Source organism: Panthera pardus, unplaced genomic scaffold, assembly GCF_024362965.1.
Source record: "Panthera pardus isolate Hobbes unplaced genomic scaffold, ASM2436296v1 HiC_scaffold_24, whole genome shotgun sequence".
In the NCBI taxonomy this organism is placed as follows: domain Eukaryota; kingdom Metazoa; phylum Chordata; class Mammalia; order Carnivora; family Felidae; genus Panthera; species Panthera pardus.
The window spans coordinates 110,873,525-110,896,168 of record NW_026526810.1 but is presented as its reverse complement, the minus strand read 5'-3'; the positions used below and the strand labels follow the sequence as shown (position 1 = coordinate 110,896,168).

The window sequence follows — 22,644 nt, the reverse complement described above, 5'->3', positions numbered from 1 at the left end:
GAAATAGTAATAAAAGTCATAATGGTAATGTTACATTTTATTGCTTACATCAAATTCTCACATATATGATTTTTATTTGTGCATTGATCAACAGGCATTTACTGAGCACCCACCACATGTAGGCACTGTGTAGGTGCCAGGGATCCAAAGTGATGAAGATCTAGGCTGTGCTCTGATCCTAGGAGGGAGATAGCTCTGTAAGCAGCACGATGTGTAGAACAATGCATCAGGATGGAGGAAAGATGAACAAGGGCATACCATGGGAGTTTAGGGGAGGAAGTGGCCACTCTGATTCTTAGGAGCAGAGACAGAGACAGTTAGGGGTGCTTGGGATTGACTTAGGAAGTGTTCTTAGGAGGAGGGGAGTGAAGGAAGCAGGCTAGGGCTGGGGGGGAAGCTATGCAAGGAAGGATGTGTTGCAGCTGGAGCTAGCTTCAGCCAGACCCCACAGGGATCCCAGAAGGATGAATTGCACCAGCACAGAATTGGTCTCACCTTGAGGCAAGGGGCCTGACCTTTTGGACCCATTCCCCTGCCCCACCCCCTAGTCAATCATTGGCTGCAGTGCTCTCTGGTAACAAAGGCTCCCTTTGATTTTTTTTTTTTTTAATCTTTATTTTTGAGAGAGAGAGACAGAGTGTGAGCAGGGGAGGGACAGAGAGAGAGGGAGACACAGAATCTGAAGCAGGCTCCAGCCTCTGAGCTGTCAGCACAGAGCCCGAAGCGGGGCCTGAACCCACGAACCGTGAGATCATGACCTGAGCCGAAGTCGGATGCTCAACCCACTGAGCCACCCAGGCACCCCCAAAGGCTCCCTTTGAAAAGGGGGTGGCCAGGGGCGCCTGGGTGGCTCAGTCAGTCGGTTAAGCATCTGACTTCGACTCAGGGCATGATCTCACGGTTCGTGGGTTCGAACCCCGCTTCGGGCTCTGTGCTGACAGCTCAGAGCCTGGAGCCTGCTTCGGATTCTGTGTCTCCCTTTCTCTCTCCCTTCCTCTCTCTCTCAAAAATAATTATTTAAAAAAATAAAAAAAAAAAAAAAGAAAGAAAAGGGGGTGGCTGTGAGCCCTTAGTAGCCAACACAGGCTTGATAAAGGAGATCTGGGAGGGCTCCTCCAGTATACATTCCAGTGGCCTTCCTCTGCTTAGAAGGATCAAGGAAGGCTTCCTGGAAGAGCTGTCATTAAGCTCAAGTCTAATGGGAGACTGGGGTGTGGGTTTACCTGTGGATGAAGGTGGGGGGAGGAGGAGCATGTGTGAGCTAGCAGGCATCTTGGAGCACTTCAAGTTGCTTGGCTGTGTGGCCCTGGGGCTGGGAAGTAGGGCAGGGCCGGATTGTGCCTGAAGTGTATACACCTAACAGTTTGGCTAACGGTCTCAGCTTTTTGCAGTAGGATGCTGGGAACTGTTGCAAAGGGATGCGATCGCTCTGATGGCAGTGCGGATGGTAAGTGTGCAAGACTAGAAGCGGGGAGATCCATCAGGAGATGAGGGAAGGTGATAGCCAACCCTTATAAAAGACTTCATATGTGCCAGATACTGTTAAGCTCTTATCTCCATTTAGCAGATGGAAAAACCAAGTGGTTAAATAACGCGCTGAAGGTCATCAAGCTCACGTGAGGCATGATTTGGATTCAGGGTGCGGCTTTTGCTCTTAACCTGTATTCTCCCCTGAACATGAATTTGGGATTCTAGTCCATGATGTATCAGTATTTGTTTTCACTTAAAAATGATGCTCCTAAGCATACCCCATTGCACACACTAGATCTTGTGGGTCCCGTTCCTCCTGGCCCACTGCCACAGGGTGGGGAGGCTGAGCTCCAGAGAACAGCCAGTCATGGAGTCTGTCTCCGGCTGGCTCTGTGGGAGGCACGGCACTGTGCTGAAAGGAGACCTTTGGGGAGCCGGCAGCCTGGGCTCTGTGAAGAAAGGGTGTTTCTGCCCCCGTGGCCCTGCTGGCCCGCCCTCCCTGGCAGCCACACCTGTTTTGTCCTTCTCCCTGCACCCAGCCAGACGGCTCTCCCAGAGTGACAGCAGCAACTGGGGACATCTGCGGAAGCTCCCTCTCGGGCCTGACAAAGGCTCTCAGAACCTGGCTCGGGCCTGCAAGAGAGAGAGGTGGAGGCGAGGGTAAGTGGGAGGGCCAGAGGCTGCAGACAGCTGTGGGCTGGTGTGGCCCTGCCCCAGAACAGGTGAAGTAAATGTGAACTGAGGAGGTGGGTCCCCTGGGTTTGCAAGGGTGAAAGAGAAGACAGTGCAGGGACTTCTCAGCACACGCTGGTTTCACTTAATGGTTGGGGTGGTTTTGAGCTCCCTGTCCTCAGAAAGGACAAAAAGTGGTGAGGAGAAGCCATGGCCATCAAAAGAGTGTCCCTATTCGGGCTGCGTGGGTGGCGCTGTGGACGAAGTTTGGTGGAAAGGACACAAAGAGGGACTGGGAGAGAAGCCTTGGAAGGACACTCGGATGGAGCTCTGTGTCACTGTTGGAAAGCGTCTGGGCAGAGCCCACCCTGAGGCTGGCAGGGGGTGGATCCAAAGGTCTTTTCAGGGGGAAAAAAAATCTTGCCTGAACTAGGTTGTTGAAAGGAAGAAGCTAGTTTTAGAAGGGGACATCGGCTAAAACAGTTAAAATAGTAACACTTGTAACCCCTTATGTGAACATAGCGTGACATAGTCATAAAGCGGGGTTGTTTTTTTTTTTTTTTGCCCTTGTGATTCTCCCAAGCCCTGAGAAGGTGGGCACTCTTTCACTGTCGATGTAACAAAATTCAGTACATCTGTTATTGGCCAAAAAAGTGAGGCTCAGAGAAGGCGTCGGTTTCCCTAAGATCACACAGGGTGTTAGCTTTAGTTAGGCAGAACCCCAACTCTGTCCTGGTTCACTGTTTTTTTCCACAACCTCTCTTTCTTCTTTTTTTAAAAGTTTATTTACTTATTTTGAGAGAGAGAGCGCGCATGAGAGAGGCATGGAGAGGAGAGAGAGAGTCCCAAGCAGGCCCTGTGCTGTCAGTGTGAGTCCACTGTGGGGCTCGAAGCCATGAACCATGAGATCATGACCCAAGCTGAAGTCAAGAGTCAGACGCTTTACCGACTGAGCCACCCAGGTGCTCTAAACAACTTCTCTTTCTTCTGTTGAGACTGTAGGTAATGAGGTCTTAGAGGTAGTACCTTTACTCTGCAAAGGGAAAAGACAACGAGGACATAAGGAACATAAGGAACCCAGTATTGTGGATTTGTGATTTCCCCAACTGTATTCGTACCCTCAGTTCCCCACATTCTAGTAAAGGTTGCTTATTCACTAAAACACATCATGTGTGCTGGCCTCCACAGAAAGATCCTGACAGAGAACGGACAGTGGAAAAAGGACAGGAATGCAGGCATGGGGCTTGGGGAGAAAACCTGTTTTTAGATAGTGACTGATGGCAGCAGAAAGTTAATGGAGCTGGGTAGGCGGAGGAAGAACCTGGCTTCCTTGGAAACTTTTATTTTTTTTCCTTAGCGACACCTTTATTTTTTTTTTTTTTTTATTCTTGGGACAGAGAGAGACAGAGCATGAACTGGGGAGGGGCAGAGAGAGAGGGAGACACAGAATCAGAAACAGGCTCCAGGCTCCGAGCCATCAGCCCAGAGCCTGACGCGGGGCTCGAACTCACGGACCGCGAGATCGTGACCTGGCTGAAGTCGGACACTTAACCGACTGCGCCACCCAGGCGCCCCGCGACACCTTTATTGGAATATAATTCATATACCACAAAATTCACCTTTGGGAAAATTTTTTTTTAACGTTTATTTATTTTGAGAGAGACAGAGGCAGTGCGAGCCAGGGAGGGGCAGAGAGAGAGAGAGAGAGAGAGAGAGAGAGAGAGAGAGAATCGTAAGCTGGCTCTGCACTGCCAGCTTCGTGGAGCCCGATGCAGGCCTTGAACCCACAAAACTGTGAGATCATGACCTGAGCTGAAACCAAGAGTTGGGCAACTCAACCGACTGAACCACCCAGGCGCCCCCACCCTTGGAAGCTTGTTAATGGTCCCAGAGATGGACATTGCTGATGGCCACTCAGGGCAGTGATGGATCACTCACTCTGAGCTGAGTCCAGAGAACTGATGCAGTCCCAGGAAGCCTCTGCTTTCACTGGGACTCAGAGTTTGGAATCCTGTCAAGGGTGCTTTATTTCCTGGAGTGTTTCTCAGCAGACGCACTCACTGGGAACTGGAGCTCTGTGCTCCTCTCTTCCCTGCAGTTGGTAAAGGTCCATGGTGGAAAAGAGCCCACTCTGTGGGGAAGGTCCTGGAACACGTTCTTTTTTTCTTCTCTAAAGGGCATCCTTCTTGGCTGCCCCAGAGGTTAGAGCTTCTAAAACCAAAACTTTCACTTCACATGTCAGTGATTCTGCACTGTCATATCTGCAGCAAAACCGACCTCCAGGGCTTTCTGGAAGAGCTGCAGCTGGCTGTGCACACCCTCCTCTGCCTGCCTGTGGGAGGCAGGCTTCTCCTAATAGGCAGGGGCCATCTGAGACCGCCTGGAGCCCTCCTCTCTTGCACATATGCCCCCTTCCTTCCTCTCTTCTTTCTGAAGTAGCCCGAGTTTGTTAGTGTAGTTGGGGTGAAAGGATGTGCTGTTCCAAGATGAGCAGAACCCCTTCAGGTCACTGACTTCTGTTCTCATGCACCCTGCCACCTTCCCCTACTCCTCCTGCTGCTTCCTGGGCCAGGCCCAGCAGCCGGCAGCAGCGGCGTGGGACAGGGAGGAAGTCCTGGCGCGACAAGGTGGAGTGGGGAGTGCCCTCTGGAGTGGCTCCCGCTTACTCCCTGGAGGCTGGGCCCTGGCTCCATGGTGGCAGGCTCTTCTAGGAATGTGTTCCCCAGCTGGGTTTTCTGGTTGGTTGGGAACATCCCTGGGCTGATCTGCACTGGCTCTCAGGGGCTGGCTCAAGGCTGGCTTGAAGCCAGAGTTAGGGGTTAGGGGGAGGGGATGGCCACAAGCCTGCAGAGGAGGCCACAAGCCTCCAGAGTCAGGGGTTAGGGAGGCCCTAGGGGGAGGGACGGGATGGCCACAAGCCTGCAGAGGAAACCTGGCAGCAGTGGGCACTGAACACGAAGTGGCTTTGCTTTTGTTTCCGTCACTTGGATGAGGTGTCAGTGGGGAAGAAGAAATGAGACAAATGGAAAAAACAAAAAGGCTTTACACTGAATCTCTGCCAGGAGTCCTGACGGTCTAGCCTCTACTTAGGGGCCTGCATACCTGAGCACCCCAGTCCCTCAATGGCTCACTGTCTTCCTCTCGGGGAGATGGGAAGAGGAAGAGAGAAGTGACAGAAGATTGGCTTGCCCTGTGATCTTGGGCAAGTCACTGAACCTCTCTGAACCTCAGCGTGCTCATCCATAAAACAAAGGGGGATAAAACCCTCACACACACAGGGTTGTTGAGGAGGCTGTGTGTGGGACGTGCTTTGAGAATTGTCAGGAACAGTACTGTCATATCAGATGCTAAATCCGAGAGCCTGGGCTTTTCTTTGCTGGAGGTGGTTTCCCTGGCTCCTCCATTCACTTTTTACAATCACAGAATCATGGGTTTTAAACTGGAAGGGATTTTAAGAGGTCATCTGATCCAGTCCCTTGGTAGAAGTATCTTTATTTTGAAGATAAGTCTGTGTTAAGGTGTCATTATTTTGACATATCTATCCTACTATGGCACACGAATAAGCCCTTTTCCTCCTGGGTGAGGTGTGAGCTCCAGATGCACACAGGTGCTTCGGCCAGCAAAGGGGTGGCCTAGGAAGAGACAGGAGTGCTTCTTAGGAGGGGGGTGGGGGGGGGGGTAGGTCTCTGTCATCTGCTTTCTGGGGGCAAAGGCCCTTGCCCTGCAGGCTCAGAGAGGGTGTGAGAATCCCATTCTGCTGCCTCTCCCCTTCTCCCTGAGACAGCAAGAGATGCACTTGCTTCTGAGGACTGGTCACAGGGGGAAGCAGCAGCCAGGACAGAGTGTATTCTTCAGTGTTTTTTCCTTCAAGGGCAGACTTCCTTCTGACCCATTTCTTTGGGAAACACAAAACCCCAAAACAAATGGAAAGAATCTCCCTTGGACTTTCTCCTGGCCCTGGAGCTTCAGTTGAATGTGGGGGCCGACAAGAATCTCCAGAGCAGCAGAAATGTTTCTCATCGTCCCACCAGCCAGGGGGCCTGGGCGGTTAGCTGGGAAGGCAGGGGAAATGTGGGCAGGCAGTGAAAAGCTGCCCCCACCGTGCCCTCCATCGCCAGAGTTAAACCCAGGAGCTCTTCATTACCTAAGCAAGTGGCTCTTTTATAGGGGCTGGGGCCAGTTTCTCAATAACCTTTGTACCACCAGGATCCTGGTGAGCTAAAAGCGAAACTTGGGGAAACTTAATGAAGTGGCCTGGGAGAGGGCTGTGCATGATTTACCGTATCCCAAGCCAGAGTTTTCTTTGTGGAAGAAAGCGACTTGTGTCCTCCCCTAACATCACATACACACTTTCCTGGCAGGCCCGATGGGTTTCCAAGCATTTCGTCACCGTCTCCTTCTGACCTTGGTGTGAAAGGAACGAGCCGCGTGGCCTGTTGGTTCCAGCAAAGCCATTGGGGGCGCCGGCCTGGGCTGAGGGAGGAGGGCGACCCACTCGGGAGTGGAGGTGAGGTCTGCTGGAAATCCCCAGCCCGGACAGCCGCCCGAGGTTTGAAGACGCCTTCTCCGGCCTTATTTGGTCGCAGGAAGTAGGCGGCGCTAGGCCTGCTGGCTGCGAGGCCGACCCGAGACAGTTGTGCTGATGAAGTGGTGGAGCTGGTTCCTGCTCGCCGCCGTGCCGCGCGCGCCGGCCGGCCGCTGGGCGCTCCGCGCTCCCAGCCCGGAGTTGTGCAATCCTTTGTAGCACGCCAGAGAGTCCTCCTCCTTCGCTGTTGCCTCTCGCCCTCTCTCTCTCTCTCTCTCTCTTTTTTTTTTTCAAGCTGTGAGCTCAACCGATGAGTCAGAGCAGTGCAATCCTGACACTGCATCGCAGGACTGGGGGTGACACGGAGGGAGGGAGAGCGATCGCGAGGCAGACACCGCGGGCGCGGGGTGCGCCGAGGCTCCTGCGCCGTGAGCGAGGGGTGACAGCCCGCGCGTCCCGCCCGGGCCCTGCCAGCAAACTTCCCAGCCTTGGGAGGCGCGGGCTGGCGGAAGCCCTGCGAGCGCCGCGGGGAGGCGACGGCGCCTGTTTGTTTTTAAAATCCGGGAGTGCGTGCAGGCGGCTGGAGCCTGGGAGGCGACCGAAGGCGGCGGCCCGCGGCGGAAAGAGGACAGCCGATGCTGGAGCCCGGGCAGGAGCCGGGTAAGTGGGGTGCTCGGCCGGCGGCCGAGGCCTGCACGCGGCGAGAAGCAGCCCGCCCTGGAGGCGGCGGCCCAGGGACCCCGGAATGCGCGCAGGCGGTGGCGGCGGGGCGCGCGGGCTGCAGCTCTGCAGGCGCGGCCCGGAGCGGGGGCGCGGGACTGCGGGGGGCGCGGCGCGTCAACTTCTGCGGCCTGGGCGGCCGGGGCGGGGTGTGCGTGTGTACGTGCGTTCGCCGCTCCGCAGCCCGCGCGTCCGCGGCCCGCACCGCCAGCCCGCAGCTGCGTGTGCCCCGCCAGCCCGCCGTGTTTGTGCAGCTACGCAGCTCGCGCGCGGCCCCCGCCCACCCGGGCGCGGCCCCGGCCGGACCCCCCTCCCCCCCCGCCGCCCCGTTCCGAGCCGCCGGGTCGGTGGCCGCGCAGCAATACGGCTGCTCCTCCCGCCGGAGAGAAACGTGGTGTCCGCAGGGAGCGGCTTGCGTGACCGAGCTCAGGCCCGGGAGGCGCCGGGAGGGGCTCGCTCGAGCTGCAGGAACTTGGCGCGGGAGCCCCTTCCCCTGGTCCTGCCAGTGTGCACGGCAAAGTGGACCTGGAAGCTGTGCCCGCGCCGGGACTTTAGGGGACAGACGTGCAGGGGCGGCAGGGAGCTGGGGCAAGTGCAGCAGAGGCCTAAACTGGAGCGCTTAGGGCGGGCAGGCGGCCTCACCCCGCGCTCCTCTGCGCTGCTGGCGCACCTAAGACCTGTCATCCCTTTCGGCCGCCCCCGCACGCCCGCGCCGCTGCGGCCTGCCGAGCTCTCCGCACACCTCATCGTGGACTGTTTGGGGGTGCCCGTCCGGAACTCGGGAGCCCGGGTTTTGTCTGGACCCTGCACATGGGCTTGGTGGAGGTGGTTTGACTCCCCCCCCCCCCCCAACTCATGCTTACAGGAGCGTGTGCACTAGGTTGCCCCTCTTGAGGGCCCCCATCCAAACAAGCCTCTGGATCAGGGCGTGGTGCCGCCCTGGGGTTTTCAAGCCTCAGCCCCAAGGAAGGCCAGTCTGGAGGAGGTACCTGCCACTCAAAGTGGTGGCCACTGCGTATTCCAGCCCAGCCTCCAGAGCGAGCTGCTGGAAAGATGAAAGGGGAAGTTACTCACCCCATTTAAAACTTTGTTGGTCACAACTTTGGTGGCAACTTCCTGCTTCCACCATCCCACATCGGATTTGTGTGCCTGCCTGTGGAGCCTGGGTGGGGGGCCGGTGGGATCAGAGAAGAGCTGGCTGGCCAAGGCTGACTGTGGAGGCCACCCAGGCACGTGTGTGCAGGGGATCCCTGTTGGCAGTTGTGGCTGGGGGGAGGGGAAGTCTGGCTGGCTCCAGTAGGGGGAGCCTGGCCTGGTGGCGGCCTGGAGGCCTGGCCTCCTTGTCCAGGCGGCTTCAGGATTGAGACTGGAGGCCTGGTGAAGGTGGAAGAACTGCAGTTCTGAGGAGAAACCTCTCCTCCCTTGTGGGGCCCCTGCTGAGGAGAGGAAGCCACCTGCTTTGCTCCAGAACCTCCCAGGGGTGATGTGGCACATGATCAAAGAAATGCACCCTTTCCACAGGTAGTTAGGTAGCTTCAGGACTAAGGGGAAAAAGAGAAACCTTCCCAGGTTGAGAATTTATGGGTCCTCTTTTTCCTACTGCTCTGGACGTTGAATAAGAGGGGTGTAAACATTCAATTACTGTGATAAACCATCTCATTGCCTGGCCCTGGCCCAGTCTCCATTCTAATTGGATCAATCTCTGGCTAGTTACTCTGGTCTGAGTAGCTCCTAGGGGACAAGGTGGTGAAGAACCTAGAAGGTCCTCCCCCCCCCCCCCCCCCGCCCCCCACCACTGTACAGCTTGCTTTGGGACAGTCTGCCCACTGCCAGTGTGGCTTTTCCAAGTAGCAGGCAGAACTCTCACTCTATGCTAGGAGAGGGTGCCCTGGAATGTCTATGGGGATGAGAATTCAACTTTTAAATGTGGGATTTAAAAATAACCCAATTGTTGAGCCCTGTGGGCTGCCGCTTGTAATAAATGGAGAAAAGAAGAAAAAGGAACAGATACAGTTACAGATTCAGGTAAGGGCTGCCCATGACTGCAGAATCCAGGCAAGGGCTGCCCAGTAGAGCCAGGAAAAAGAGGAGTGGAAGAAGGCGGGGGTGGGGGTGGGGGCGGGGGCGGCACATGGAGCACTGTGTCTTGGAAGGGGAATGGTCCCAGTCCAGGAATCTGGCCTTGATAGCCCCTCTCCTGCAGTTGGGTGTCCCAGATGGAAACTTTGCTTACTGTGGAGTAGGGATGGCTACAAGTAGCTGGGAGATTCCTGCTGATCCTTCGAGGCCTGTTTCAAATGCCACTTCTTTTGAGTCTTCTCTGAACACTCATTTCCACCTTATGTAGTCATTTGTGTACATTTTGCACCGTGGTGCTCAAAACATAAACTCTGAGTCTCTGTCCCGCCTTCAAACAGTTGCAGTGAGGATTCTGAGATGCAGCAAGTACGTTCCAGGATCACCCTAGCCTCTGCTCTAATGTGTGCTACTTACTGTTCTCACAATGCTTGGCTTCCAGTAGGTGTTTAGTATATGTTAGTTGAACAAACGAATGAAAGATCTCCATCAAGAAACTGTGGGCTTGCATGTGGTGGGCCCAGGGAGTCCTGCTGCCGGGACTCATAGTGCACCTTTGGTTTCAAAGGGGTTGGTCCATGAGCGGTGAACCCAGTTTCTTGGCCCTGCCCTGCCGCTGATCTTCTGGCAGACAGAATGTGTCTGGTCATTCTGACCCCAGTGGGACCTCAGGGTGAGAGTGTGAAGCCTCCTGCCTGGGAATCTGCTAACCTGGGCATTTCCTTTGGCCAGGCCAGTTTGGCACCGTGTGTGTGTGTGTGTGTGTGTGTGTGTGTGTGTGTGTGTGTGAGCGTGCGCATGCGCGTGCACTCGTGCACGCAGGAAACGCAGCTAGTGGTTGCATTCCGATAGAGGGGTTGCTCCTACACAGTAGAGACTGACTGTGTGGGGCTGAACTAAATAAACTGCACGCAGGTCTGGAGCTAGGTGGAGTGTGCTGAAATCTCCACTTACTTAAGGGATCTGCATTTGCATTTGAGGCAACATTCAGGATACCCTGAGACTGTGAGCTCATTTTATGAATCGGAAGCATTACAGCATAATTTTGTGTTGGAAACTTCTATTTGGAATCCAGATCACCCTCCCTCCACCCCAACACATGCACACTTACAGGGGCGCTCACAGTCACACACTTGGGAGTGATGACAGTTAGTGGGGCATCAGTTCAGATTCCAGAGCCATCAGGCAAAACTTGTCCACACCCACTTCCGCCCCCATACTCAGATCACCATTCCTGGATGGTGTGGGGACAGTAACCCGGGCAGTGACTGTGAAGGAAGCCTGGCAGGTGCACAGGGATGAGGACTGGGCAGACATGGGTTCCTACTCCAGCTTCTTTACTTCCTGTGTGGCTTTGGGCATTGCTTAACTTCCTGAGCCTCAGTTTCCTCACGTGTGAAATGAGGATGATAATAGGGTCGCTGTGAAGGTTAAACAAGATCATGCATGCAAATGCCTGGCACACAGTAGGTACTCAACAGATGATGGCTATCATTTCACTGGTTCCCCCCAAGTCCAGCTGTGTGCCTTTTGCTCCTCCCAGGGAAGAGGAAATGAAGTCTGTCCTGCTTGTGGTAGGAGGGCCCTCCTCCAGAGCACTGGGGCTTGTGTGAATGAAGCTCATTTTATAACTCCCTAGGCCGTGGGTATAGCTGTGTGATCCTCTGTCATCTAGACCGGCCCGGATCCTGGTGCCTGTGTGCTTTTGCTAGGGATTCCGTCCCTGCAGCGCAGGGTTAAGGGCTCAGCTTCCCAGAGATCAGATGGTGCTCTCAGGAACCTACCCGCCCAGGCCTCAGGCAGAACTGCTCACGTGGGTGGGAGGAAGGCTGCTTTCTCAGCCCAGGAAAAAGTCCCCTTGTCTTTGCTTCACCTGAAGCCTCCCAGTGTGACCTCAGTGGAGGTTTGGGTGGAGCTGAGGGTGGGAGTTGTCTCTCTAAAGAGCGCTTTGGCTCTTTCACCAATTGAAATAGCAGGGGTGGAGTGGGGGAGGGGGGAGACACCAACATATTATATAAGAAGTTGCCACATGTCAAGACAGAGCTGGGGTTTTGCTGGGGCGGGGGTGGGGGTCTCCCCGAGGGACCTGATTGCCTGCTGTGGTTTGCGGGGGCTGGTGGGGAGGAGAGGGGCTGGGGGCCTGAGGCTTCCCTGGCAGTGGTTCCTGCTCTTGCTCTTCCTGGAACGGAGCCCGGTGCTGTGGCCAGCTGGGGAAGGTGCTCCCTGTTCTCTCTGCCTTTCTCTCCAGCCGCAGGGAGCTCGTGGGTTATTTTTTCCAGGCAGTGCTGCTTCTTCCAGGAGTCTCAGGGAGGGGGGAGGGGAGCAACCAGGGCAAGATTTGTCCACACCAGAGCTTGAAGAGGGGGAAGTATACCAGGCTTGCACCCAGAAGGGGGTTCCCTGTGAGGCTGCCCAACTTCTCTGGGGAAATAGGGTCCAGAGAAGAAGGAAAAACGGTGAGGGGTTTTGATTCCCAGCTTTTTCCAGCAGTTGGGCAGGGAGAGGCCCCATCCAGCCTGCTGTTGCCAGAATTTGTCAGTTCCTTGAAGGGGAGGGCCCCAGAGCTCAGAATTGCTTACGTGATAACTGGCACCCTGAGAGTGCGTGTACCGCTGGCTTTTCTCCCCCTTTCTTCCCTTCTACCTCCTCCTCCCTCTCCCAGCCTTCTGGCAGCTCCTGGGGAGTGTACCTGACTGCCTGACTGCCGCTCAGATCCCTCTCCCGACCTGATCTTGCTCTGACCTCCCCAGCTGGCCCTGGGTCACAGTCCTGGGCTCCCCAGCTCCCAGGAGTCATCCCAGAGCTGGAAGGAACTTTGGGACATCTAGTCCCAACTCTTTGCGTTTCAAATGGGGAAGCAGAGAGGCAGTGAATTCCTTGAGGTTCCCCTCCATGCCCCCACTCTCACCTGAGGCGGGTAGGAAGAGGAGCTGCTCCAGTGTCCATCCGGCCCCTGGCCCCTGCCCCTCCCAGTTCGGAAGGTGGGAGGGCTGCTTCGGTGCAGGAAGAGCCCAGAAGAGTACTGTCCCTGCTCCTGGGTGTGGCTGAGTCCCCAGCTGGCTCCATAGTTATTTATTTGTGTGTGTGTGTGTGTGTGTGTGTGTGTGTGTGTGTGTGTTTGAGTTCTGTGGTTGGGAGACTGGATCTGAGTGAAAGCAGAAGTACCCGCGCTATGTCAACTATGTGGCGGGCAGATTGGACCTAATAGGGACAGTCAGGAGAGGAAGAAAGGGGGCAGAGGCCCCCTCTGCGCAGTGGCCGCTGTGCTCTTTTTGTCCCTGCATCAGTGCTTGCACACTTGAGCATAAACAGCCCTTCCATGTTGCTAGCAGCTGCCTTTCCTTGCTGGCTTTGGGCAGAAGAGGTGCCAAAAATAACCAGGCGGCACTTCCACTTGTGGGACCTTCACTGTGGTCGCCTTGGGGCAGGCTGACTTGCTCTCTGCAGGCGTCCCTGCTCATTCGTCCTCTGGCCACCCCTCCCCAGCTTCCGTCAGGTGATGGCACTTTCCCTTTGAATGCTTTTCTTCGAGTGAGCCCAGGAGGGTGGCAGCTCCATTAGGGGCCTGGAAGCTCTGCCAGGTATTATGTGGGGACTCTCGTCTCATCGTGTCCCTGCAGGCCCTGCTGGGACAGCTGAGCCCAGGCCAGGCCTGTGCTGGGTGTGCGCCTCCTGGGTCCTTAGGCCAGAGGCCCTGCCTGCCCGCAGAGCCCAATACTATTGCTGGGACCCCTCATCCCCTTGTCCTGCTCATGCTGGCCAGCCCTGCGCTCAACCAGCTGCAGAACTGAGTCGCACCATTCAGTTCCTCCTGAGGTGGTGAAGACTGACCATGATGCTACTCCCGCCCAGCAGAGGGGAAAGGAAAGCACATTTCTTGAGCCTTTACTTTGTGCCGGGCACTCCATGTATATATCAGCCTCATCTAATCCCACAGTAACTATGAGGTGAAGATGGTGTACCCATTTACTGACAGAGAAACAGACCCATAGAGAAGCTGGTGATTGGAGAAGCCCAGGCACATTTTGTCAGACCCTAAAGCCCTGTCTCTTTTTTACCATGCAGCTCACACTCTTCTGCGCTCTTTTCATGTGCAGAGGGAACAGTGTTTTGACCCTTGGAATGAAGGACTGGTGTTGGGAATTCAGGCACCTTTAGACTGGCTCATTAGGGAGATATTCTGGGCTGGGAAGGGTGGGGAAGACCCCTCTGAGGCTTCCCTCTCCAAACACTGCACAAGGCAGTCAGAAGCCCAGCCTGAGCCACGAGGCCCTCCTGTGGAGGGCAACAGGCACATGAGGGTCAGGTGTGTGTGTGTGTGTGTGTGTGTGTGTGTGTGTGTGTGTGTGTGTTGGCGGGGGAGGGAGGTTGCTGGGGGAGTCGTTCATGCATGGGAGGAGTAGAAAGGTTTAGTTTTGGCCTCCCTGAGACCTTCCAAGTGTCTCCTCCTCCCCAAACATGCCAGCCTCTGTAGTCACACCTGACATCGGTTCTAGGACTTGGGTCTCCCTTCCTGGCTGTGAGGTCTGACCCTGGGGTCCATCGTTCCAGCTGGCTTGGCCCAGGTCTCAGAGTATCTGGTTGGTGTGGACTTGGGGCTTGGGCTGGATGCTCTGCTGGTGCCCAGTGCCAAAGGCCTCTGGGTGTATTTCAGGAACAATAAAGAATAAATCAACACAGGAAAAAAAGGCCCCGAAGCAGCTGCTCAGAGACTGGAGAAACGCAAGGAATGTGTGAGCACTTGGCAGAGGCCCTGGATCTTGACCAGGGCCTGAGAAAGGGCGCGGCATTGACTGGATGGTTGGGCAGATGAGGCAGGCGGCTCTGTGCCCACCTTGTAGTTCATCCAAGAGGCCCAGGCAGCCATGATGACATCCCCTCTGCCGACAGCAAGTTTTTGTGCTTCTTGGTCACTAGCAGATATTGGGGAGCCATATTGTCCCCACTCTTTTGCTCCAAACCAGCAAGACACCCCCTCGCTGCCCACCCCGTGCCACCCGGTAGGTCTTGGCCACTTCTGGAGCTGACCACGCAGGAGACCCTGGGCTGATAAGGACACCACACGTGCCAGACCCCTCCCTGTTCTGCCTCCCTACCGAGGGGGCATGAGCCAAACATCAAGGACCTGGCATTGCCAGGGAGTGCTGAGTGTAAGAACACCTACCTGGGGAGGCCCTGACCACACCTCCACCCAAGGAATCAGCTGCGTGTCCTTGAGCAAGTCACTTCACCTCTTAGTTTTATCAGTCATGAAATAGAGATTTGGACCAATGATCTTTGGAGGGGGTGGGCACTATCTGTCTCCCTTAATTAGTACGTGCAGGGAATAGCCCTTATTTAGAAATTCAAGTTCTTGAGAGGAAACCTTTCGGAGAGCCCTGTGCAGAGAGGTGGGTTGCTAGGGCTGGGACTGATGCTCAGTGCCCTGGGTGGAGGCCATCAGCACTAGTAGGAACCCAGTCACGGAGCCGACTTGACCCAGACTTCAGGGTGCCAGGAAGGGACAGGAGCCTGAGCCCCATTGGGATTTAGGATGTCTGAGAAGCAGGGGAGAGTCAAGTCTTTATTTGTAAAAGGCTGTTTGTCAACTGCGGGTGTGGGGTTGGAGAGTATGGGAGGGGTGTGGCTTCCTCTTGAGCAGAAAATGTTGAGCCTTCCACAGGTTGTCCCCTGTGGTGGTGATCACCAGTAGCCTCTTCATCTTCAAAGCCATCCCCTCCCCAGGCCTCTCTCAGCCACCTTTTCAGGTTTTCAGGCCAGCTGGAGCTGCTTCTCCAGGGAGAAGATGTGAGCAGTCCCGAGGCTGCTGCCATCTGTCCCAGCCACTAAGCAAGACGTTGAGCCTGAAGCCCTGGGGAGGAAGTTGGCAAAAAGGACTGTGGGTTCCAGTCCCTGTCTTGCCTCTGTACTCCTGTGGCAAGTGATTTGACCCCTTGGACCTTCAAGTTCCTCATTGAAAAAGGGGGAGAGTACTAATACCTACCTTGTGAAGGTGAAACAGTGCCATGGGCTTAGCACCATGGTAGTGGCACCCTCTGGAAGTGTTGGAGATGGCGATGGTGGTGGAGGAGAAAGCCTTATTTTTTGTGATGTTGGGATTTCACCTTGGCTCCAAGCCTGCTCAGTGTCTTGCCAAAAGGTGTGGCCTAAGTGGAGGCACGAAACATTGTTATTGGAATTCTTGGTTCTGGGCCCTGCTCTGCTTCTGGATGTGCATCTGCAGGCTAATTTCTTTCCTTCTCTGGGCTGCTTTGTGGAACGAGGAATTGGACTGAGTGAACACTGGGCATCCCTTAATATTTGGAATCTGTTCAGCTTCCCCAGCTGGGCCCCGCTTTGCTGGTTGGCTCTGAAGAGAGGCACAAGCCACCTTTCTCCCTGTGGAACGGAGTCTCTTGTTCCAGGGTGAGATCCTACTGACCCTGCAGCTCCCAACTCACCTCTGCTGCCCTCCCGCCTTACCTCAAAACCCCATGGGCTTCCAGGGGTTTAACAGATACCCCCAGTCTTTCGAGGAGCCTGTTTCTGACAGACTGGGGCTGGGATTATGTCTTGGTGGGAGTGTTCTATACTGTGCTCTACTTAGAAGTGCTCCCAGGAAAAGCAGCAGCTGGGAGGGAGCAAGAGGAAGGGGGGAGGTGCCCATATGAGTGGGGTTCTCCTGTGTAGCATTCCTTCTGAGGCCCACAGCAAGTGTGGAATTGGGATTTTTCTGGAAGAATGATGGGAAGACCAGGGACTTTGAAGGCTGACAACAGGGATTTGAATCTTGCTTCTGCCTTCTTAACGGCAGAGCCTCGGTTTCCCTCTAGAATGCAGACAATCAGATGCCCAGATGGGAAGTTTGTAAGCATGGATTCGGGTATGTCAAGGGCCTGGCGTGGGGGAAGTGCTCCATAAATGTTTGCTTCCTTCTTTTGGATATTCTGTAGACAGGCAGGGGGAGTGAAAATATTTGCCTGTGGCCTTTTTCCCGGGGAGAAACAGGCTGCATAACAAACTGTTACAGCCCCACAGGCCTCGCCCTCCCACAGCTGTTTTGATTCTGGGGTCAAGCTTGGGGTCAGGTTCAGTGTGTGTCCGGTGTGGGGGATGGGAGAAGGGCTACCCAGGCATTTGCAAAAATCTGAGCTCTGCAGTTTCCTAGGGCCGTGGAGAAGGTGTAGAGACCATGGTCTGAGGGAGTGGCAGTTCTGGGCTGGGAGAACTTGACAAGTTACTTATCACCTTCATTTCCTGTAACTTCCCCAAATTTCCTTCTGTTATTGATTTTTAATCCTATCTCATTTTGATTGGAGAACATGCTTGGTATGGTTTCAACTCTTTTAAATTTATTGAGACTTGTTTTATAGCCTAATTTATGATCTATCCTAGAGACTATTCCATGTGTTCTTGAGAAGAATGTGAATTCTGCTGTTGTTGGGTGGAATGTTCTGTGGATATCTGTTAGGTCTGGTTGCTTTATAGTGTTGTAGTCTTCTATTTCCTGTGGATCTTCTGTTTAGTTGTTCGGTCCATCATTCAAAGTGGAGTATTGAAGTCTGCAGCTAGTATCGTGGAGTTGTCTGTTTCTCCCTAACATGCCGACAGTTTTTGGTTCACGTATATTGGGGACTCTGTTGTTAGGTGCATATATGTTTATAATTGTAATATCCTCTTGATGGCTGGACCCTTTGATCATTATAAAATGCTCTTCTTTGTCTCTAGTAAGAGTTGTCTTAACGTCTATAAGCATAATATTAGCATGGCTGATCCAGCTCTTTGGTTACTGTTTGCATGGTCTATCTTCTGACTTCCTTTTACTTTCAACTTGCCTGTGTCCTTGAATCTAAAGCGTTGTCTCTTGTAAACAGCATATAGTTGGATCAATGGGTTGTTTTTTATTTTTTTAACCCATTTTCCCAACCTCTCCCTTTTAATTGTAGTGTTCAATCTATTTACATTTAAAATAATTATTGATAAGTTTGGGTTTACGTCTGCCATTTTGCTATTGATTTCTGTCTTGTGTCTTTTTTTGTTTGTTTCTCTGTCACTCCATTACTGTCCTCTTTTGTGTTAAATAGATATTTTTGAGTGTATCATCTCTGACTTATAAAATGGGACCAAGAAGAGCGAGGGTTAAATGAGATGTTGCCAGCAATGCATTTAGCACTATGCCTGACAGATAGGATGTGCTCAGTAGACATGGCATTCATCTGGGCCTCTGGTGCTCTAAGAGCTGTGGTCAGCCCTAGGGCTAACTGAGAGCAAAGTCCATCCAGGGCTCCATGGGACTCCTCCTAGCTCCTGGGCAGGGTATGGCCCTCTGGCAGTCAGCTCCTTTAGGAGGGAGGAGCAGTGGGTCCCTGGAAACCACATTGTGCCAGTCCCTGACCCTCTAGTCTTCCCCTACTCCAGCATCTGGGCAACACGTGGGCTGCTTATGAAGCACTGCATATTTCCACGGCCCTCCCCCCTGAGGCCTCACCAGACCCGGGAGCCCATCGATCGCTTAGGGTAGGTTTGAGAACCACTGCTCTCCATAGATGGGCAGCAGGGTCTGTTAGAGATCTGGTTTGGAGTTGGCAGGCTTGGTTTTGAATCCTGGCTCCTCATTTGTGTCCTTAGGCTGTGACCTGGAACAAGGTACTTTTCAGAACCAACCTTTTCTCATTTCTCAGATGGGAATAGTGGTTACACAAGTGAGCAGTACTCACACACATTGGGCATGTGGTCAGTGCTGGTGGCTAACATGTCACGTGGCAGTTGCTGGTTACAAAGGTGTTTCTTCGTCCTGCCCTGTCCCCCCTGCCCAGCCCAAAGCTCCTAAGTTCCTCAAAGGCAGGAACCAGTGAGCCGCAGCTCCTGGACCAGACACCTGGTGATCTGACAACCAGCCCACTGCACTCTCCATTGGGCCCAGGCCCTGATCCTCCCCAGTCTTGGTGCAGAAACACAACGAATTGAAGAAGCCTTATGGGACAGTGGTTACTGTGAATAAGAGCATGAAGATTCAGAAGGGGTGAGAACAGTGTGTGCCAGAGGCTGCCTGCAGGAGGTAGGCCTTGAAGAAAGGTGGATTGTCAGAGTGGAGGCAGGGCTTCCGGGCAGAGGGAACAGCTGCGGCAAAGGCTCAGAGTCAGGGAACTCTCCCCAGGTTACATGTTCCTTGTATTCCTAGCTCCTGCATGGGCCACTGTGCATTATAATCAGTGTGTGTTTCTGTGTCTCTCTTCCATGAGACTGGGAGCTCTGTGTGGGTAGGGACTGTGCCCCTTCTGTGTCTCCCAGAGCCTGGAGGGCTGCACAGGTGTTGTGTATGAGGAGGGGAGGGGGGGGGCGGTTGTTAGCTAGGCAGGGTGAGGCCATGCCCCTGTGAGAGAGCTCCTCTGTGTCTTGGCCTGTCTTGGGCAGAGTCTGGCACTGGGGCTCAGACACAGACTCCAGAGGGCTCTGCCCTAGACCTGCTGGGAGCCCTGCCTTTCCAAAGGGAGGGAGGGGTTGGAGCAGCCTCCAGTGGTGTGAGTCCCTTAGGGCATAAATTTATAAGGAGACCAAGGGCCCCACCCATCCCCATGAGGCCCTTTCCAGAGGTTTAGCTATTTAAGGAACTTAAGGGATATTTGCTGATCTCTTCTGCCAGTTTTTACCTTACTCCCCTGGGATTCCCAAATCCTGTTGGAAGGGGTTTTCCTGGGCTGCCTGTGATTATTTGTGGCCCTTGACTAGAAGGGAGGCAGCCAGTCCCCTTAGTGTGGGCAAAATCTGAGCCTGGAGGCTCGATCCTTTCCTGGCTCTGCCTGAGACTCTTTGCTTCCCCCCTATAAAACAGATCTGGTTATCCTGGCCTCTCATGGACATCCTGACTTCCTATGGACTTCCTGAGGGTGTTTGCTGGAAGTAGAGGAGAGGGACAATAAAGGTAGATACCTGAATGAAGCTCTGAGGGTGGCTCAGAAGGCAAAGGAGTCTTCTCTCACACATATCCCTTTAAAAGCATCTCAGTGTTAGCATTTAAAAAAAAATTTTTTTTTAACGTTTATTTATTTTTGAGACAGAGAGAGACAGAGCATGAACAGGGGAGGGGCAGAGAGAGAGGGAGACACAGAATCTGAAACAGGCTCCAGGCTCTGAGCTGTCAGCACAGAGCCCCATGCGGGGCTCGAACTCACGGACCGCGAGATCATGACCTGAGCCGAAGTCGGACGCTTAACCGACCAAGCCACCCAGGCACCCCTCGGTGTTAGCATTTTTATGGTCACAGCTCAGACTGCTGCCAGCTCAAACCCTGGCCAAACCTTCCGAGCCTGACCAGCTTGGTGGCTGAGACCCCTGAGACTCTATTGGCATGGGCTCTGCATTTCGGAGCTGAAGTTGAATCTGGAGAAGTGCTAATCTGGGGACTCTCTGGATTGGGAATGGGCAGAGCATAGGGCCTGCTCTCTCACGCCCCCAGGGGCATGTCAGAGGCAAGTCCTTGTCCCTGTTGCTGGTGTCTCCTTCTTTACTGGTTTGCAAACTCCTTTATAAACAAGACTTATGTGTCCAGTGGGTTGGAGAAATGGGGCCCTTCAGCCTCGTGTGAACTTGCAGTTAGAGCAGGGCAGACAGCACTGCAGATGATTGCACTGTGTCCAGAGGGAAGGCTTATGAAGGGCCTGGGCAACTCTAGCTAGCCCAGGATGTCAGTTCCAGATTACTTGCTTAGTGTGGTTGTAGCCACAGGCCCCAGAGTATCTGAGAGAGAACTTCCCAGGATATGAGTGTGGGCTGGAGGGCCAGCTGGGCCATGCTGGGCTCCTCTAAGAAGGGAGGGCTCTTCACCCCCTGCATCCTAGCCAGACACCTTGGTGTCTTAAGCCCAGCCATGTCAGGGCACGAGGTAAACAGATCCACAGGCTCATGTCTCTCTGGCTGTGGTCTAGGTAAGGGTGGGAAGCCATGGGGAAAGAAAAATTGGACAGGACAACAGAGGGGCTGGCACTTTCCCAAGTTGACCTGCATGTGGTGTGGGGCAGCAAGTGGCAGTCAAGGGGCAAAGTAGCCTGTGGGCCAGCAATTAGAGAAGAATTTGTGTTCAGATGGGTTGGAGAGGGCCTGAGGCGACTGATGGGATGGGGTAGGATGGGGTTAGGCGGCGGGACCTTTTCACTTCATCTTGACATCATGGAGATCTCTGATGTGCATCAGGGAGAGAGACTGGAAGTCAGGGCTGGGCAAGAGCCCAGGGTGGACGTGCGGGCCATGAGTCGTGCCTCTGCCCGGGCAGAGCTCTGACTCACCTTGGGCGCAGTCTTGAATGAGCATCCCAAGAGGCAGATACAAGCCAAATGCCAAGGTACAACGGTCTGCAAACTCTGCTCCATGGAGCTTGCAGTCTGCTGGGGACAAAGAAATAGAAATAGGCACCTGGAATTTAGTGTGCTGAGTGTTGGGGGGGGGTGGTGGTTGGGAGGTGTTGTGGGCTCATAGTGAAGCTCCTGGCTAAGCCTTGGGGTGAGGGAGGACTTCCCAGAGGAAGCAGTGTCTCAGACCTGAAGGACAAGTAGGACCTGGCCAGATGAAAGGGTGGAAGGGGTCCTAGGCAGAGGTGCTGCCTGGCCAAAGACCCAGAAGCAAAGCAGGAACAGCACTGAATGACGGCTCAAGCATGGCAGGTTGAGAGAGCTGGCAGGAGCCAAAGTCTGCAAGACTCGTGGGCAGGATAGTTTAGACTTTGTCCTAAGATAGCCTGTCTGGTGCTCTGGGAACTGGCTGGCCTAGAGATTTGGAGCCTTGTTAGATGCTGTATTTAGGTCTGTTTTGCCTTGGTTAGGGATGCATGAGCTCTGACTCCCCGTCTTCCTAGTGCTGACTTGGTGGGGTGGGAAGTGGCCTCGGTTGTAAGAGCAGCAGCTAGGAGTTTTAGCAATAAAGGTCAGGGGGGACTTCCAGTCAACTCCGATCCCTGGGTCAGAGCTGAGCCCCTGCAGCTGCTGGGACCAAGCTAGTCCTGGCCTGTGGAACCTTGACTCACAACGGTCTTGTCTCTCAGATGGCTGTACGCAGTATCTCTAGCTTGGGAGTGGCCCTGGTCCCCTCTGCGGGCATGTGGCAGGGCTGCTGGGGGTACTCGGGGAGCTGTATGTGTTCTAGTTGCCCTCCCTGGAGGGTATGGTGTCACCATCAGCATAGAACTCCCAGAGGCCTTTCCAGCACCTTCTCTCACGTGTCTGCAAAATACATATGTGGGTTCAGCACTGTTTCCTTTTCTTGGTGCACATTGCTTTCTTCTATAGAGAAACAGTGCTTTCCACCACAGATCTTCCTGAAAGCCTCATAGGTTCCTGGTCACTGATGTCAGACTCTTGCCTTGTCTTCTGTCCAGGGGTGTATCACCGGGTCTGGTTAGGGATTGGTTGCAACAGTGCAGTGCCCAGCGGAAAGGAGAGTGAATACAGCCGGGACAGACAACCAGACTGATAAGAGTGGGTTACACTGTCTGGGGCCCCTTGGTGACTGTGGGTTTCCTTTTGCAGTGTTCCTGCATCCGCTGTTAGAGACCCTGCAGCTGGTCCCAGGGTGAGCTGCCTACAGAGGTTCCTTGTTACACCCTCTTCCCTGCACCCTCAGGGAGTTGGCCCACAGGTCTGCAGCCTTCGGAACAGATGGCGTCCTTCCTCTTCCTCGCTGTGAGGAAGGACAGGCCGACTTCCACCTGAGGAACAGAGAAGTGGGGCTGGGGCACAAGAAATGAGAGGAAGTGGCTCAGTCTTGTCCAGCGTTGTGGGCTGTGATGTACGCGTAGGGTATGAGAGCTGGAAGCCCCACCAGCAGCAGCTAGACCTGAGGCAGGGGTGAGCTTGCAGGGGCTGGAGAGGAGGTTAAAATAACAATGCTTCATGCTTGGGCTTCATGCTGATTTACAGTGCTGTTGTGGGAACTGGACATATGCAGAGCACTTAGGACAGACCTGGCACAGGTGCATTTTATTATCATCATCATCATCATCATCATCATTCTACTACTACTATTATTACTACTACTTAGGGCGCTGCTGCCTTGGTGTGTCCTTTCCCCACCTTCCTCTAGGGGTCCCAGGCATCTTTCACTCTTCTCCTCATGACCCCAGATAATGACCTTTCTGCTCTGTGGGTCCCAGGTCTGGGTCTCTGTGCTTTTGGCACTCTTAGCCTTCCAGTAGGGGTGACGGAAAGGACTCT

The 22,644-nt window shown here is 54.2% G+C and overlaps 1 protein-coding gene across 7 annotated transcripts in view; it reads left to right on the top strand.

The window, feature by feature from the left end:
- Window positions 1-22,644, top strand: part of MIDEAS (mitotic deacetylase associated SANT domain protein) — a 68,586-nt gene that overhangs the window by 19,200 nt on the left and 26,742 nt on the right. For 3 of the 7 annotated variants that reach the window (XM_053889588.1, XM_053889581.1, XM_053889587.1), the window contains exon 1: window positions 7,215-7,327. The exons of 2 other annotated variants lie outside the window; for them this stretch is intronic. The gene's annotated coding sequence lies outside the window, so the exon portion shown is untranslated. Of the gene's footprint in view, window positions 1-7,214; window positions 7,328-21,960; window positions 22,004-22,156; window positions 22,279-22,644 lie in introns of those variants that run through there. 2 more of the 7 variants (XM_053889583.1, XM_053889586.1) reach the window with 2 other exon arrangements.